Source organism: Falco peregrinus, unplaced genomic scaffold (assembly GCF_023634155.1).
Source record: "Falco peregrinus isolate bFalPer1 unplaced genomic scaffold, bFalPer1.pri scaffold_40, whole genome shotgun sequence".
In the NCBI taxonomy this organism is placed as follows: Eukaryota; Metazoa; Chordata; class Aves; order Falconiformes; family Falconidae; genus Falco; species Falco peregrinus.
Window position 1 is genome coordinate 243,475 of NW_026599607.1, and position 17,384 is coordinate 260,858.

A 17,384-nucleotide genomic window follows, 5' to 3' on the forward strand; every position below is an offset into this window, starting at 1 on the left:
GACAAAAGGCAGGGACAATTTAGGAGAGACTTCTTTGAGCCAAGTGAAAGCCGTTTCTCCTAGATGCGCCCCCGCTGCCCCATGCCCCCCCCTCTGCCGTTCCTAGGAGAGCTCCCTTCCGAGCCGTGGCTGGAGCTGTGCTGAGTGCTGGCCGAGTGTGCTGTGAGGAGCAGGGGCTGTGCCCGCTGGCTGCCCAGCAGTGAGCCCTGCTCTGCAGCAGGGGCTTCATGGGAACCGTGGGGGCAGGGGCCAGTCCTGGCCTTGCACTGGCTCAGCCCAAACTGCTCCCAGCGCAGAAGGGCCTGTCAGCATCGGCTCTGCCCGTGCTGAGCAACGGCCATGGCCAGAGTCAGGTCAGGAGGGCTTTGTGCTGTGCTCAGGGAGAGCAGAGTGAGTGCTGAGAGGCAAGGGCACTGTCTGTGCCTGAGGGCAGAGGCAGGGAATCTGGTGAGTCCCTCCAGCTCCTTCTCAGCTGCCCCGCACTTGCAGCTTTCTGTGATAGAGTCCAATTACACTGACATGTGTCCTGGTTTAACCCTGGCTGGAAATTATGTACCACAGGGATGCTCACTTACTCCCCCCTCACCCATAGGTATGAGGAGAGGAATCAGAAAGGAATGTAAATCTTGAAGTTTGAGACGAGAAAAAAATCATAAATGCAGTAGAATAAAAATGAAATTACAATAACAATAATGAGAATGACAGTTATAATGAGAGGGAGGTAGTTGGGGGTAATAAAATCCAACAAGAAAGAAAGAAGAAAGGAAGGAAGAAAGGAAGAAAGGAAGGAAGGAAGGAAGGAAGGAAGGAAGGAAGGAAGAAAGGAAGGAAGGAGGGAAGGAAGGAAGGAGGGAAGGAAGGAAGGAGGGAAGGAAGGAAGGAGGGAAGGAAGGAAGGAGGGAAGAACGGAAGAAAGAAACAAAGAAGGAAAGAAACAAGGAGGAAGGAAAGAAGCAAAGAGAGAAAGAGAGAAAGAAATGAAGAAAGAAAGGAAGGAAGGAAGAAAGGAAGAAGGGAAGACAGTGATACACAATACAGCTGCTCATCACCCACTGACTGATGCCCAGCCAGTCCCCAGCATCGACTGGCAGACCCCAGCAAACCCCACCAAGTTCATATACTGAGCATGAACATGTTGCATCACCTATAAACAACCAAAAATATCAGTGCATTTTCAAAATTGTTCTCAAAAGTCCTTCCCACTTAGATGAAAATTAACTCTATCCCAGCCACAACCAGGACACTTTGTTACCCTAAAAAGCAAGCAGACACTGCTGAAGAGCAGAGGGATCCACTACAGAGCACAGAATGGCTCGCCCTTTCTCAAAGTCTCAGCACCCCGCTTCTAGCCAGGGACACCCATGGTCACAGTGTGCCCTGGAAGCAGCGTGCAGCTTGGGTGGACACCCCAAGTAGGTGACCAAGGGTCCTGATTATGGTAATTGTTAAAGGAGAGCCAGCTCCTTCCCCAGCATCACACACTGCATTGCCCACAGCTTCACAGATTGGAGGAAACATGGGACGCCTCCTTGCTGTGCTCACATCGGCACAGGAGGACTCACAGGGTCTGTGCCTGAGCCTGCAGCTGAAACTCCCATTCCAACCGAGCCGGTCAGTTATCCCAAAATCATCTGAGCAAAGCCAGGAGAGAGACAGATGGGCACACTGGAATGCCTTTCCCTTCTCAAGCCCTGCACAGCACCTCCCAGACCAGAGCAATGCAGGACAGCCACGCTCAACGCCTGCAGCTGTCCCTGCCAGCAGCTCTTTCTCTGGCCCCACGGCTCTTCCCTGCCAGCGCTCACAGAGCCCAGCTCAGCCCCTGTGTGCCCAGCTCTGCCCTGCAGCCGCTCTCTGCCTGCAGGCCTGAAAGAACAGCTCCCCCAGAGCCTGAGGGAAAAGGAGAGCTGATGCTGCTTTGATCTGGATGCTGCTGCAGAGGGAAGGCACTTGCTGACCTTCCTCATAAACATCACTGTGATGCTCTGAGAGTCTCTGCCCCTGCTCTGACCTACACAGTTCAGATTCCATTCCTACCAAGATGAGCAAGATAAAAATGGAAGCAGAGATTCAGGCAAGAAGAGACTCCAGCAGAAAACCCCTGCCATGAATGTGCTCATGAGAAGTCGCCTTGGAAATGAGGTGGGCATGAGCAGAAGCTGCGAGCAGCCCTGACCAGTGCAGCACCCACGCAACAGCACGAGAACATTGCCCTGACAGGGTTCGCTCCTTCCACCTACAGATTCTCCCCGCAGCCGCACGGGAGCTCCCCGGCAGGCTGAGAGCTGCCCCTGGCAGGCGGCAGAGCCCCTGCCCCAGCACACAGCCCCCTGGGCTGCAGGGACCCTGCTGGCAAGGACAGCCCTGGGCACCCCTGCCTGCACAGCCACCTTCACAGCCCTGCAGCCGGCCGTGGCACAAGGCAGCCCACATGCCCTGGCCCTCCCACGCTGCAGCAGGGAAGCCCTGCTCTGCAGCACACTGGCCTCCTCCACAGCACAAGGCTCCCACAGGGTCCCACAGGCTGGGGGGGCCCCAGCTGCTGCAGACCCGGCTGGCAACTGCAGAGGCATTGCCCTGCAGCCACACACTTACCGGCTCCAGGGCTCTGCAGATTTCTCCAGCAGGGAGCTCTCAGCAGCCTCCCACCAGGGGCTGCTTTTGAGCTCTCCCTGCCTCCCTCCTCTGCCCCTCTGGGCTCCCTCCAGCTGTCCCTGGGGCTGCAGGGGAACCTGCTGGGCAGCAGGATGAGGCAATCCCTCATGGGCCCTGCCTCACCGGGGGGGACACACTTATTTCCAGCAGTGGCAATTCTCTTAATAGAAAAAGTTTTGTGCAGGAGTATCAACTTTTGTTAACCCATTACTAGAGAGGACACCAGGAAGACTGCAGCAAAGGATCCAAGTACTCCTAAAAGAGCGTGTGTGCATGTGTGTGTCTGGTGGTTCTGCAGGCAGGGCGGGGAGGATGTCCCCAGAGCTTCAGTAAGCCCTGCAGAGCCCATTTCAGCACTTCATGGCACAGTCCGAGGGCTCAAGACTCAGCTCTCCTTTGCCCAGGCCATGTCTCTGCTCTGAAGCAAAGCCTTTGCACCCCCGGGCTCGGGGACACTTGGTACCAGGTTGCCTCATGGCCAGGCAGAGCTGGGCTGGTGCCACAGCTGGGGGGCTTCAGCCCAGATGTGCAGCAGTGCCCTCAGCCAGGGGCCCACGCAGAGGCAGCTGCAGCCCGTCCTGTTGCAGACAGAGCTGTGACCCTGAGGGAACCAAGTGCCAAGGCAGGTGGCAGAGCTCAGCACAGCTGCTCGGCAAGGACAGCAGCCTCCAACAGCCCAGGCATCCACCACGCGGTTTAGACCGGTGAGGCAATTCCAGGGCACCCGAAGGAGCGTTCCCTCCTTCTGCACAGGCCACAGCCTGCCAGTGTGGGACCTGGGGCCTGCACTCTGCTGCTCTCCTGCCTCACTCCCCTGGGAGATGAGACTCCACCATTGCTTTGCTCCTAGTACCAAGGTGGACACGAATGATGCAGGGTTTCAGATCCAGGGGAGCATCACAGCTGCTGGCCCATCTGGCAGCTGTGCTAGAACGCTGATGCAAAGAACCTGCAGACACCTAAACGTGCATTGTCACTGCGCTGCCCTGTGGCTGTCAGCGGGCGGTTACTTGACCACTGGCTTGCAGGATCCCACCAAGCCTCTGTATCGCTGCTCCCCTCCTTCTTCACTCACCTCGATGTCTGTAGGGCTGTTCTCTCACATCATTCTCACTCCTCTCCCTTTCTGTTTTGTCTTTTCTGCCATAGGGTATCACAGAGGTGCCACTAGAATTGCTTATTGGCTCAGGTTTGGGCAGGGGCTGGTCCATTTTGGAGTCAAATGAAAGTGGCTGTTATGGCCATGGAGTCAGCTCTGGATCTCTTCTTACCTTTGCCAGCCTACAAACACCTCCAAACCACTCCCAAACCCTTGCCATATAAACCCACAGGATCTCTAAATTCCCCAATATGATGTGAGGTTATTGATCCTAAGGCTTCCTCACGCTGCTTAAATAAGACTTTTCCCTTTCCTCTCCCTGATTTAGGTTATTTCAGAGCAGTTACCCTGAAGCACACCTGTGTCACCAGGGCCAAGCTCAGACATGTAACTACAAAAATAATAATGGGTACCAAGTGTCCAAGGTCACACGCAAGCAAAATATTTTGCTGCAGAGCATGCTGGGGTGGTGGGCAGAGGTCACTGTGAAGGTGAAATGAGATGTCCCTAAGGAGAGCAATCCATGCTGTCCTTGGGACCAGAGACACGCAGGGCTGGACTGTGCAGTGCTGCAGGAGAAGGCATTGCTGCCAGTGATGCCTCTGCAGCCCCAGAGGACACGTGGTTCCGGTGAACCTTATACCCAGAAAGGACAAGGTGCTTTTGATTGTGTCCTTGACCATGGACATCCCGTGATGCAGGGACACTTTGAAAATCATTGGTCTGTTTCTCTATTGCCTCACCACAGGGGTGACTTTCAACAGTGCTGGCTAACTGGGGAGGCCCAAGAAGGCTGAATGTTAGTCACGTGCTGCCCACCTACAAGAAGGGCAGGAGGGAGGATGGGGATAACTACAGGCCTGTCAACCTGATCTTAGTGCCAGGGAAGGTTGTGGAGCTGATCATCCTGAGCATCATCACACAGGAGGTGCAGGAAAACCAGGAGGTCAGGACCAGCCAGTATGGATGTATGAAAGGCAGGTCCTTTGTGAGGAATCTGATCTCCTGCTGGGACAAGGTGACCTGCCTAGTGGATGAGGGAAAGGCTGTGGATGCTGTCTAACTGGACCTTAGGAAAGCCTTTTGGCTGCATCTCCCACTGGATTCTCCTGGAGAAACTGGCTGCTCATGGCTTCGGTGGGTGTTCTCCACGCTGGGTTCGAGCTGGCTGGACAGCCAAGCCCCAAGAGGGGGAGTAAATGGAGTGAATTCGGGTGACGACGGCCCATAAGGAGTGGTGTTCCCCAGGGCTCAGTGTTGGGGCCAGTCCTGCTTCAGAACTTTATTAATGATCTGGCTTGAGCGCACCCTCAGTGAGTTTGCATACAACACCAAATTGGGTGGCAGTCTTGATCTCCATGAGGGCAGTAAACCTCTGCAGAGGGATCTGCACGGGTTGGATCATTTGGATGAGTCCAGTTGTATGAAGTTCAACCAGGAGAAGTGCCAGTTCTGTACATGGGTCACAACAGCCCCCCACAACGCTACAGGCTTGGGCCAGAGTGGCTGGAAGGCAGCCTGGTGGGGAAGTACCCTGAGGGTGCAGGTTGACAGATGGTTGAGCATGAGCCAGCAGTGTGCCCGGGTGGCCAAGAAGGCCCATATCATCGTGTCTGCTATCAGAAACAGTGTGGCCAGCAGGACCAGGGCAGTGATGGACCCCCTGTACTCGGCACTGCTGAAGCCACACCTTGAACACTGTGTTTCCATTTTGGGCCCCTCACTTCAACAGTAATGTTGAGGTGTTTTAGTATGTCCAGAGAAGGGCAACAAAGGTGGTGAAGGGTCTGGAGCCCTGCACTGTTGAAGAGCACCTGAGGGGACTTAGATTGTACAGTGTGGAGGAGAGGAACCACAGGGGGGATCTTTCTGCCTGAAAGGATGTTGTAGACTTGAAAGGTTGGGTTGTAGACCTGAAAGGTGGGGTAGGTCTCTTCTCCCAGGTAAGAAGCGACAGAACAAGAGGAATATGCCTCAATTTACACCAAGAGAGCTTTAGATTGGATATGAGGAAAAACATCTTCACTGCAAGGATGGTCAGGCATTGGAACAGGCTGTCCAGGGAGCTGGTGGAATCACCAGCCCTGGAGGTGTTTCAAAAGTACATAGATGCAGTGCTTCGGGACATGATTTAGTGATGGGATTGGCCGTCCTGTGGTAACGGTTGGATTTGATTATCATTAAGGTCTTTTTCAACCTAAATGATTCTCTGTTCCTATGCTTCTATGATATTGCAAGCCTAGCTAGACCAGTTACTGAGCAAGTTGCTCTAGCTGACCCTGCCTCAGTTGGAGGGCTGGATTCAATGATCTCCAGCGGTCAGTCCAACCTGGAAAAAAAAGCCATATATATGAAAGATCATATATCATGTGTATGTCAACACAACTACGGAAGTTCATGTGAAGAATGTTTCTCCACTCAAATGGCTTGTGGGAAATGCATTTGAAAAATCTGAAAGAAACAAGGCTGCTTTTCTGTGGCCAGGTCATGGGTTAGAATGAGGGTGACAGAGGGGTGTGTTATGAGGAGGACAGCTGATTCTCAGGAACTCCTCATGCAGGAGGACATGCCTGGCTGTGAAGGGGCCTGTGAGGTCAGTTCTGTCTCTGGAGGTGACAGGCCAGCATCAGGAACGTGGCTGGGACAGTCCCTCTGCCAAGGGACCCCATAGGCCCCATCCAGGAGAAGGGCTGGGGTACAGGCTGTCATGTCCATTTTGCCTGTGGACATGAGAGGACAGCAGCAGGCATGTGGCTTGGTCACGTCTCTGGGAGAAGCTAAAAGGCCAGCAGCAGCCATGTGGTTTAGAAGACCATGTGGAGGTGACTTCACTTTTTTGAGGGGAAAGACCACCAAAAATAGCTATTGAGTTATGTTCCCTGCTTGGAAGGCAGTTCCTGAGGTGGTAAAGCCTTTCTGGGTAGTGGGAAGAAAGAGGAGAGGGGAAAAGATTTCACAAAGTGTAATGTTGCAAATGGAGAGTGGCTATCGGGAGGAAGAACCGTCACTGCAAGGGTCCTGCTGCGGTGCCAGAGCTCAGCCAGAGGGAGCCTGGATCAGCCCATGGTTTGTGTTTCAAGGAACAGCCGGTGAGAGTGGAGGTACCTCAGCGAAGGTATGGCAATGTTGGGGTGAGAGCAAGGCAGGGCAGCGAGATGGTGCCTACAGCCTGCAGGGCAACAGGGGCAGGGCTCCAACCATGTAGGACAGCCTGTGGTGGAGAGGGCAAAGGGTGCTGTCAAGGCTGGAAGGCACCAGTAGAACCCAGGTCTGTGTCCCCTTGGCTGTGGCAGCTGTCTCTGCCTCTGAGGGTCATGACAAGACATGATGTCCTCACGGCACGGGGGCATCGTTGCCTCCTTGCAGCCCCATGGGGAAGCTGGAAGTCGCTGTGCCATTGCTGTCCTTCACTGGGCATTGGATGCCCACCTTCCATGGTCCCCAGGAAGAGCCCTGAGCCCTCTGTGAGGGACAGCACCGACCTTCCCACAGGCTGCAGGTCACGGCTTGGCCTTTCTGCTTCATCAAGCAAGCCAAGGCTTTGCTCAGCAGCAGAGCTGCCTGCACAGCGCCTTTGCCTTCCTGCACTCACAGCCCCCAAGGACAGGCTCTAACAAGGCCATGGGGCGGCTTTCTCAGCCATGGCCCTCAGTGGGGCCCATTAACGCTTCCAGGGACTGTGGGCTTTGCTCCGGACTTGGTGATCTTGAGAGGTTTCTTCAGGCTCCTCTGAACACCTGAAGTCCAGAGCACCACAGACACCCTGGGCTCATGACGAGGGAGAACGCCCTGACGAGCCCTGTCTCCTCCATCAGGGACATCTGGTCTTCAAGTTTGGCTCCTACACTTAATGAGATAAGTTTCAGCTGTACAGTGAAAGAGAAAGGCAGGTAATGAGCACTTTGGGGAAAGGATAGAAGGCTTTTCCAATTACTATTGATGCACAGTGTCTCCTGAGGAGGTGCGGACAAGTAGGAAAAGCAGTCCCTGGAGCTAATCACTGCGCGGACAGCCTTGCTCCCCAGCTCTCCAGCCTCAATATTTTTGTCTTCAGCCCCATGAGACTTACATCAATTTACATCAGATCTTCAACCAACTCTGCAGCTGAATATAGCAAATTCTTGGCAGTAATTATTGCCTGCTTTTCTTAGAGAACAGGGTGTAAGCAGGAATAAAAGAGGGATTAATTATCGTGTGTGTGTGGGGGGGGGAGTGGGATAGAAATTAATAAATAAAAAATACATTTCTCAGCTGTATAATTGTTAGTTCAAGCAAATCCCCATGAGGTCTATTGCCACTACTGAAGAGTTGCCCATAGGGAATATTAGAGACACTACTGAAAGACAGTCCAAATTTTCCTCTCTGAACCTTAAAGCACAAGCTACATAGGTAAAATGGATTGGAGCGATCAAAGAGAAGGAGGAGAAAGGTATCTGGAGATGAACTTCTTAATCCATAGCTGTAAATCAGGAAACCAGGACGTCAGGCTATTCCAAATGTCTTCAATTTCATAGAAGGTGCAAACTTTCTGGAACTCACGACAAATAATAGGATGTGTCCAAATTTTTTTTACACATATATCTGTAGAATTTCTCCCACTTTGATCTACATATATGCAACAACTGGTATTAAGAACAGCACAGACTCTGCCTTCAGACACCACCTTCATATCTAACGCCATTCCATTTTGCACAGCTATAGGGGCTATTTCTCACACTTCTTCCTGCAAAGCCTTCATGGCACCTGCAGGGTCCTTGGCCATCTCTTCCATTGCTGTGCATCTCTTTATCACTGCCTTCTCCAATTCAGGAACCGCTGACCAAGGAGTAACCGAGGCCACAAGCAGGCTGATGATCTGGGCTATCATTATGACACCCATTACATCTGAGAAGCTCATAGGAGGCACGTGGCCATGAAGGCGAGTTTGAGGTCCCTGGAGTCTCCAGTTTCCTTGGGGGATTGGCCATCAGCAGCCCAGCTGGTTATGGCTGCAGTAAGAAAGGCACTTGGACTCTGAGACAAAGTGTCATTTCAATTGGCCTTGGCTAGAGCCAACTCTCTACACACAGAGACAATCGTGTCAGCTGTATGCCATCCCTTCCGAGGCCGGGAACACGGAGTTTCCAGCGTTGGGAGAGTGGTGCAGCAAGTTGTGCAGATCCTGCCTGCAGAAGGGTTATCCCACACCACTCCTGTCAGCTCTTGAAGTGTTTTCTGCCAGGGAAACCCATTCTAGTCATCACTTCTCGTGTTCTAAGAGGAGATGTTCACTTGGGAGTTGGTAACTGCAGCCTCAGACAAAGGTAAGGGCGTGCGGTTGGCCATTCACCAGCAGCTTCCTGCAGATTTCTTCTTCCAATATGGCTTGTTCTGCAACCCAGGGACACACTCAGCACAGCTCAGCCTGAAGGCCAAGAGGTACGTGGAGCACAGCACAGGCCTGCTCAGGTTTTCTGTGGCACTCATCACTAACTCCTCCATGTGCAAAGGGCTTCTGCTCAGATTCTCTCAACCTCCTGATGAAGGTTAGAAGGAGAACGACATCTCCTTTAGACCGCTAGAGAAAGGGACCTTTACTTGAAGGCCTTGGTTGAAGGGAAACTGGAAGATGATCTGCAGGAGCGGGCTGGAAATCAGGACCATGCGTGGCAATCAGTTAGCTGAAGGGAATGTGCTCGAGCTTGTAGGTCACTAACCCTGGGAAGACAAGGAGTGTGAATAGACACAAAAACTAACATGATGAGCCATGCTGAGAGAGCACAGGGGAGTGGGGGACGGATGCCGTGAAGGAAGGGTAACACCTTGCTGTTAATTGCTGGTAGTTAACCACCAATCGGGGATTGCCTAGTATGCAAGGCTTAGCTTCAGGAACCAATCTGTTTAAAACGCGCAGCTTCAGGAACCAACTGTTTAAAACGTGCAGCTTCAAGAACCAATCTTTTTAAAACGCGCAGCTTCTGAAAGTGTATATAAACTCGTGCTTCTGTACAATAAATTGACATTTGCTTGTATCAACCTGCGTCCCGTCTCTCCATCGCAGCAATGATCCCTGACCAACATGGCACAAATGCTTTGCTGGACTTGTTTTGAACAAAAGACAAGGCAGGAATGGTGAAAAATGTGGACAGCACCTTTCTGTCAAGTATGGGTGACACTGGTAAAGTAGAATTCAAGAGCAAGTCAACAAGACAAACTGTAGCAGGGCTGAGTAGAGAGGAAAGATCACCTCCACCAACCCTTGGGCAGTGCTCTTCCTAATGCAGCCCAGGATGCCATGGGCCTTATTTGAAAGGTGCAAAGCCAGGAGAAGAGGAGGCTTTGGGGACACCTAATAGCAGCCTTCCCAGATCTTCTTGGGCCATATCAGCAAGAAAAGGCAGCCAGGTTCTTGCCTGTTGTGCATGATGGGAGGATGAGGGCCAATGGGCATCAGCTGAAGCAAGGGAAGACAATGTCCTTCCCCATGAAGAACAGTCAAGCAGTGGAGCAGATGTCCCACAGAGCTTGTGCCATGTCCATCCTTGGAGCTTTTCAAGCCCCACTTGAAGGAAAGCCTGAGCTACTTGCTTCAACCCCGTAACTGATCGTTCTCTGAGCAGCATGTAGGCCTGGACACCTCCGGAGGTCCCTTCCAGCATGAATGACTCTGGATCTCCATCCACCATGGATCTTGCCTTCATGATGGCAGGGAAATCACTCAGGTTTCCAGCGGCTGTTGAAGCCAATCAGAAAGTTGGTCAGATGACCTGCGATGTTCTTTTCCCACTCCAAGCTTTGCTGCTCAGATGCAGGGCTGCTTGGCTGGTTCCTATGGACTCCTATTCTTCACCCTTTCCCAACTTTTCCCTCCTTTCCCACGCACAATTGCTTCTCCTTGACCACCCCTGTATCCTCCCATGCAAGCAGCTCACCTCTCCTTTCCCTTTCCTCCCTGGCCATTGACTGTCCTCCTTTGGTGATTCTTTGGAGGTTTTCACCATAGGTGGCCACCCAGACAAGGGATTCATCATCCCCCGTGACTCAGCATCATCCCCCTTGACACAGCACTGTTGTGGCCACATCCAGGTTATCTGTGCCTGGGCTTTGAGGTTTCTCATTCTGGAGGAATGGGGGAAAAGTGGAGAGGCTGTGGAGGATACCTGCCTGGATTGAGTTTGGTGCCTGTGGAGAGAGACTGAAGGTCCTGGGCTTCTTGATACTGGCAAAGTGGAGCCTCAGGGCACCACAGTAACAGCATGCACCTGCTTGAAGGGGGGTGTCAGAGATAAGGGAGTGATTCCTGATAGCGACAGGAAGAGAAAACCTCCGCAAAGTGCTGCTTGGAAGGGTAAGATTGGATGTGAGGAAAAAGAAATGTCCCTCGGAGGGTTGCCCTCTGATGCCAGAGTTCACCCAGAGGCAGCCTGGATTGTCCCATGGCTTTAAGTCTCAAGGAAGAAGCAGGGATGAGGGGAGAAACTTCAGAAAAGTCAGGAAAATGCAGGTGTGAGGGCTGGGTGGGAAAGCAAGGAAGATGCCAACCCCCAGAGTGGAAAGAGGTGCCACATGGACAGTGTAGGGCAACTTGCAGTGGAGATGGCCCAGGGCTGCAGCAAGGCTGAATGGCCCAACTGGGGGCTGAGGCCTCTGTCCCCCTGGCAATGGCAGCTGCCTCTCCCACCAAGGCCTGTGACATAGAACTCGATTTGGAGGCTCTTATGTTCTGCCCTCCAAGAGCCTGGGGGTCAGGGCTTGGTCTTTCTGCTTCATAAAAAAATCTAAATGTGTTTTGCAGCATTACAGCCACCGACACAGTACCTTTGGCTACCTGCAGTTCTGGCCTCTAATTAGCTACTCTAACGAGTCCATGGGGACGCTTTGTCAGCAATGGCCCTCAGCGGGACCCATCAATGTTTGAAGGTATTTTCAGTGCTGCTTCTGACTTACATTCCTTCAGTGGTTGGTTCAGTCTGCTCTCAGTAGCTCAGGTTCATGGCAGGAGCCCCCAAGGCCCTAATGAGGTATTTGCTTTTCTCATTTCCTTCAAGTCTTGAAGACCTGTGCAGCTAATTGAATCTGTTCCATTCATGTAGGTAAGAGAGAGGATTTCAAAGTGCACTTCAAAATAAGTATTTTTTATTTCATAGGTTATATTTTGCTACTTTTTAGGTTAGAGAGGAGGTTCTAGCAGCAATCTCCAAGTGATAATGATGCAGAGGATCTCCTCAGGATATCTGGACTGGTAGGAAACGCAGTTCTTTGAGGTCTGACACCGGATGGACAACCTTGCTCTGACTGTCCCCAAGACCACCCTTTTTCTCATTGTCCCCTGGGACTCACAGCCCTTCTCCTTACGTCAGACTTCTCCCCTCAGTTCTGCAGGTGGGTGCTGCAGCTCCTCTGCACCATCCCCACCAATTTGCCTTAGAGGACTGGCTGCACACCGGTACAGAAGAATTATTCAAATCTGCAAGCACTGTGAAGAATGATCAAGTGGCATAAATAGCCAACACCCTCCACAAGCATATGCCGAGTCCAAGCTGTCTCTGATGAAGTGCCTTTCCGCAAGGGACACTCTCATGAGAAATCTTTTAGGTGCTAGATACAGAAATATAGATCTAAACACAAGGGGAGAGTTGGGTAAGGAGACAGTTCGGCTGCAGGAAGACATGCAAGCTTTTCCTTCCTGAAGTAAAAACAGCAGCACAGGTGAGACGTACCGAAAAGACCAAAGAGTAAAGGGAGGAGAAAACAGGTGAATAACTGAAAGAGCCTTTGCTGAGACAGTCTGCTGAAAAGATGACTTCAGAAGTCGTCACTGTCTCCGGCTCAGGTGCAAATATGTTAAAGATGAGAGAAAATAAGGGCGTAGTATAACTAATAATAATGGTGAAGTTCAGGTATAAAATCAATATTTCCTTGAGGTATCGCTTTTGAAAGCTCCTTGAATTGGCAGAGATCACTTGTGAGAAAGGACAAGTAAGTGTTGCATCTGTCTTGGAAGGAGTCCATAAGTGCAGCTCGGGGAACCACAGGCTGCTCAAACCCCCATGGTGAGGGGTGTGCCACCAGTTAGAGTCCCCTTGGGTGACATTTCTGGCACCTGAGTGGGTAACTGTCCAGGTGGATTTTCCAAGGGTAACTCCTGCCTCGCCAACCTGACAGCCTGCAGTTGTGCGTGAGGAGCTCCACAGTGGATGTCATTTCCCTCAGCTTCAGCAAAACTGTTGTCATGGTCTCCCTCAGTGTTCTGCCCGAGTGAGGCCATGACACTCTGGGTGCGAACAGAAAGAGATGAGTAAAACACCAGCTGGATGGTCAGGCTGAGAGAGCAGTGGGGACGGGCTCACACCCCACCTGGAGGCCACTGGGACATACTGGGGCAGTGTGGGTAGCACAGGGGACTCTCCTGTGCCCTGTACAGCAACTGCCACAACGTCTGTTGATGGCACTACATTTTCAGGACCATCCCTGTGCCCTAGGGATGCCATGGAGGGGAACCCTGGCAGGTGGGGTGGCCGCCCTGGCAGGAGCTGCACAGATGCAGGACGGACCAAGGGCAGAGCCTGCACCTCCCTCGCATGGACTAACACCCTGCAGCTGCAGGGCCTGGGACCTGCCTGGCTGGGCAGTGTCTGTGCAGAAAAGGCCCTGCTGGTGCTGGGGGACAGAAGGCAAAACACAATCCCACCCCGTGACCTGGTAGCAGAGGCAGCCAGAGTGCCCTGGAGCGTATGAAGAGGTGCCTTGACAAGGCAGTGAGGGAAATTATTTTTTCCACGTTATCATCACTCATAACACCACATGTAGACCGCTGTGTTAATATTTTGGCCTTGACTGGGGAGGGAAGGAGGGAGGGAGCGGCTGGGTGGCTGCTGGGCTTTTGGCCAGAGACAAGCCGTTACAACAAGGAAGGTGTGCATAATTCGGAGGCAGTTCAGGAAGGAAGGGAGGCAGAAGAATGTCCCCAGGACTTGGAGGGCCACGGTTTCATATCTTTTGCTACCCCATTCAGAATGAAGCTGGGAAGTGATGCTGACATTCCGAACCAACAAGGTCCATGGGCAGGCAAAGCTGTGCCTGTTGTTGTGACCCTAAGGAGACCCACACGCCTCTCTAAGGTGACCTGCACACCTACGGCATAGATCATGCTGGGGCTGAATCTCTTGCCTGGCTTCAATGGCCCCCCGAAGCCATGGACAAAGCTTTGGGTGGAGGCCCCAGGTGAGGCTGGTCAGGGCCAGGAAGGCCTAGGGATGCTCTCAGGGCCCTGCCCCCATGGGATCCCACCTGCCAGTGCCCTCAGCAGGCCAGGTTCTCCTTCCCTTCTGCCTCAGGGCTTTGCTCTGCTGCTCTCCTTCCCCACTTACCTGGGCATCAGAGACTCCACAATTTCATAGTCACTACAATCAAGACTGGCACTGCTCTTCACATCCCTGAGCAGCTTGTCCTCTTTAGGGACTCCAGGTGCAGGTGAACATCAGAGTGGGCAAACTGTTTAGTCTGGGGAACTTGCCCACAAGCCCCTGGACTTCTGGCATCCTTGCTTACATATCCAGTGGACACCAAGGACACTGATTCCCCCAGAAAAGCCAGGTTTTCTCTGCTATTGTTTCTCCTGCATAGTATTTCACAATCCAAACACTTTTTTAATTGGCAATAAATTAATCTTTGCCACACATCTTTGTGTGGCATGTGGAAAAGACGACACTTCTTTGGCCATGAAAAGAATCATTAAGAGATCTCTTTGTCTTTATCTTGACCCATGAGCATTGCTGGTTTAACTTCTCCCTTTGTCCTGTTGAGTCAGTACAGCTGACAACAAGTGATGTTTGTCTCACCACTGGCCCAGGTTAACCCACCACAGGACCACATCAGGACTGCTGAGCCCACAATGGGGCTCCCAGCAGATGAAAGACCCTGACACATCACAGCAAGTCCTACAGAGGCCAGAAGGATGGTTGGGACATGGAACACATTATGGACAAAGAGAGGCTGAGAGAGCAAGAGTATTATTTGAGAAATGGTTCTGAGTGAAAGACTGGAGCGCTGGACCCAGGCCAGCTGGTGGGATCTCAATCAATATTTGTTAGAACACCATGCCATGAGAACATGATCTTGTTGGAGGTGTCTGACAATGGCCTTCACTGAGAGACCAATGTGGCAGGAGCTATGGGACTTGTGTGTAACAAGTGTCAGTAGGAAAGTGGCTCCCTTTATATTTAGAAATGGTGATGGAGTTGTGTATCACTGGGCAACGGAGGAGGACAGAGGTGACCATGCAGCAGTGGTCCCTAATGAGGGCTGGGGTATATGACCAGGCTTGGAAATGAGCAGTGTTTGGGAATTTGTGGGGAAAATTTCCCTTCTGCAGCTTTCTGAGGGTGTGCAGGGAACACGGCACAGATCTGGCCCCTCAGTCCCGCTCCTTTGGTGCCTTGCTTGCTTCACCATGACCCCTGGGTCTGCACCAGGACACCCTGCTGTGTGCCCCCACCCTGCACACCCACACAGCTGAGCTCTCACTGGTGTTTCCCTCTCCCTGGCCCTTCCCAGCCCAGCCCCCCCCACAGCTCTGCCCACCTCCCCTGCCCTCTCCCCAGCCCAGGCAGACACAGCAGCCCACGCGGGGCTGGCCCCATGCAAGTGCCCACCCAAAGGGGGCTGCAGAGCTCTGGGCACTCACCCCATGGCCATAGACCATCACAAGGGCACAGGAGATGCTGGTGGGCAGAGAGGGGTCTCCTCCTGCCAGTCAGCCCCAGGGCTGGCACCAGCCATGGCATGAGGACACAGAGGCCATTGCCTCCCTCTGTCTGCTGCTCCTCTCTCACAGGGACCCTGCTTGCCCACTCCTGGCAGCCCCTCGGGGCCAGTCCCTGTTCCCAGCACCAGGCTGCTGGCCTGGGGGCTCCCCAGGCACCTCCTGCTGCACCAGGGACACAGCAGCCTGCCCCAGCTGGGGCATCCACAGAGACACCTGCTCTTGCCCAGGGATGTGGTCTCAGGCATGGCCCTGAGCAGGCGGTGCTGCTGTGCAGGGCAGCGGTGCCTGAAAGCCCAGGGAGATGGTCCCAGGCACATCCCTCTTGGTCACCCACCATTCCCATGGGCACTGGGCACCCACACGCCAAGGCTCAACACAGGCCCATGCCCTAACGCGTTGCCCCATGCCCTCCTCCCCTGAGCCATGGGGAACCCAAGCTCACAGATGTTATTCAGGGAAGAATTCCTGCAGCCTGTTCCTGAGCTTCGCTTTGGGAGGAGAGCCCAACCTGCAGGCATGGGCACTGAGAAAAAACCCTTTTATTTTGCTTATACTTGCAGAGGCAAAACCAACCATTCAAGTGCATGCAGTGGATCTTCCCAAGCCTGGTTCCACTGGGCCAACATAGCATAAGGAGAAGATTGGTCCTTTAAAAGAAAAGCACTTAAAGGAAGCGTGCGATCTATATGCAACACATCGTGCAGAGATCAGCTGTTTGACTTCTTTCACAAGTGCCAAGGCTGCAGGCGTTAAAGGCCTTGGGGCTAAAAGATCTGTGTCTCCTTTTCAAAGTTGCAACAGAGGTGGCATTTGTTCATTACTAAGGCCTAAATAAGGCTGTAGCCAATTCAGCATTCCTGAAAGCTTTTGGACATCATTCAAGGTCTTTACGTCCAGTTTCAGTCTGATAGCTTGTGGAGACATGGTTCTCTTCAGCACATTCATGCGCAGATATTTCCAGGGCTCTTGTCTCTGAACTTTTTCAGGAGCTACAATCAACCCAAACTCTGCTAAACTGTGCCTGGCATCCTTCTCAGCTGTCTCCAGCAGCTCTTTTGATGGTGCTGCTAGCAAAATGTCATCCATGCCATGATAACCGTAAACATCTTGGTATTTGTCTGTCACTGAGCTCAGGGCTTGGGCTACAAACCACTGACAAATGCTTGGTGAGTTTCTCGTGCCTTGAGGCAGCACGGTCCAGTGGTAGCTTTTTGTGGGCTCAGAGTTATTTCTAGTTGCTACTGTAAAGGCAAACTTGGCTTTGTCTTCTGGATCTAAAGGAATGGTAAAAAACCCAGTCTTTCAGATCAATAACTACAATGTCCCACTCCATTGGTATCACGGTGGCAGACGGCAATCCCGGCTGCAAGGCCCCCACAGGGGCCATCACTGCATTGACTTTACGCAGGTCAAGCAGCAATCGCCATTTACCTGAAATCATTTTCATCACAAGTACAGGGCTGTTCCACGGGCTATGTGACTCTTCAGTGTGGCCCGTGTTTAATTTTTCCTTAAGTAATTCATGCCGGGCACACAGCTTTTCCTGGGGCAGGGGCCACTGACCTACCCATACTGGTCTGTCGGTCAGCCAAGTAGACCAAGGGGAGGCTGTTTCACTGCCTGCAGTACAGTGGCCCCAGTTAAAAACCCGTGGTGATCCAAACTCCCCACTGTCCTAGACAATCTCGGCCCCACAAAGTGAGTGCTGTGGTGGTAACGTATGGCCGGACGGAGGCAGTCTGTCCTTCTTGTGTTTTGATCTGTATAGGTTTTACAGACAAGTAGCTTGTAGTCACGCCCCCCGACCTACATCTCCCGCTGCGTTATTTACCAAAGGCCAATGAGGTGGCCAGTCCTTTCTCGATATGACAGTTGCGTCTGCTC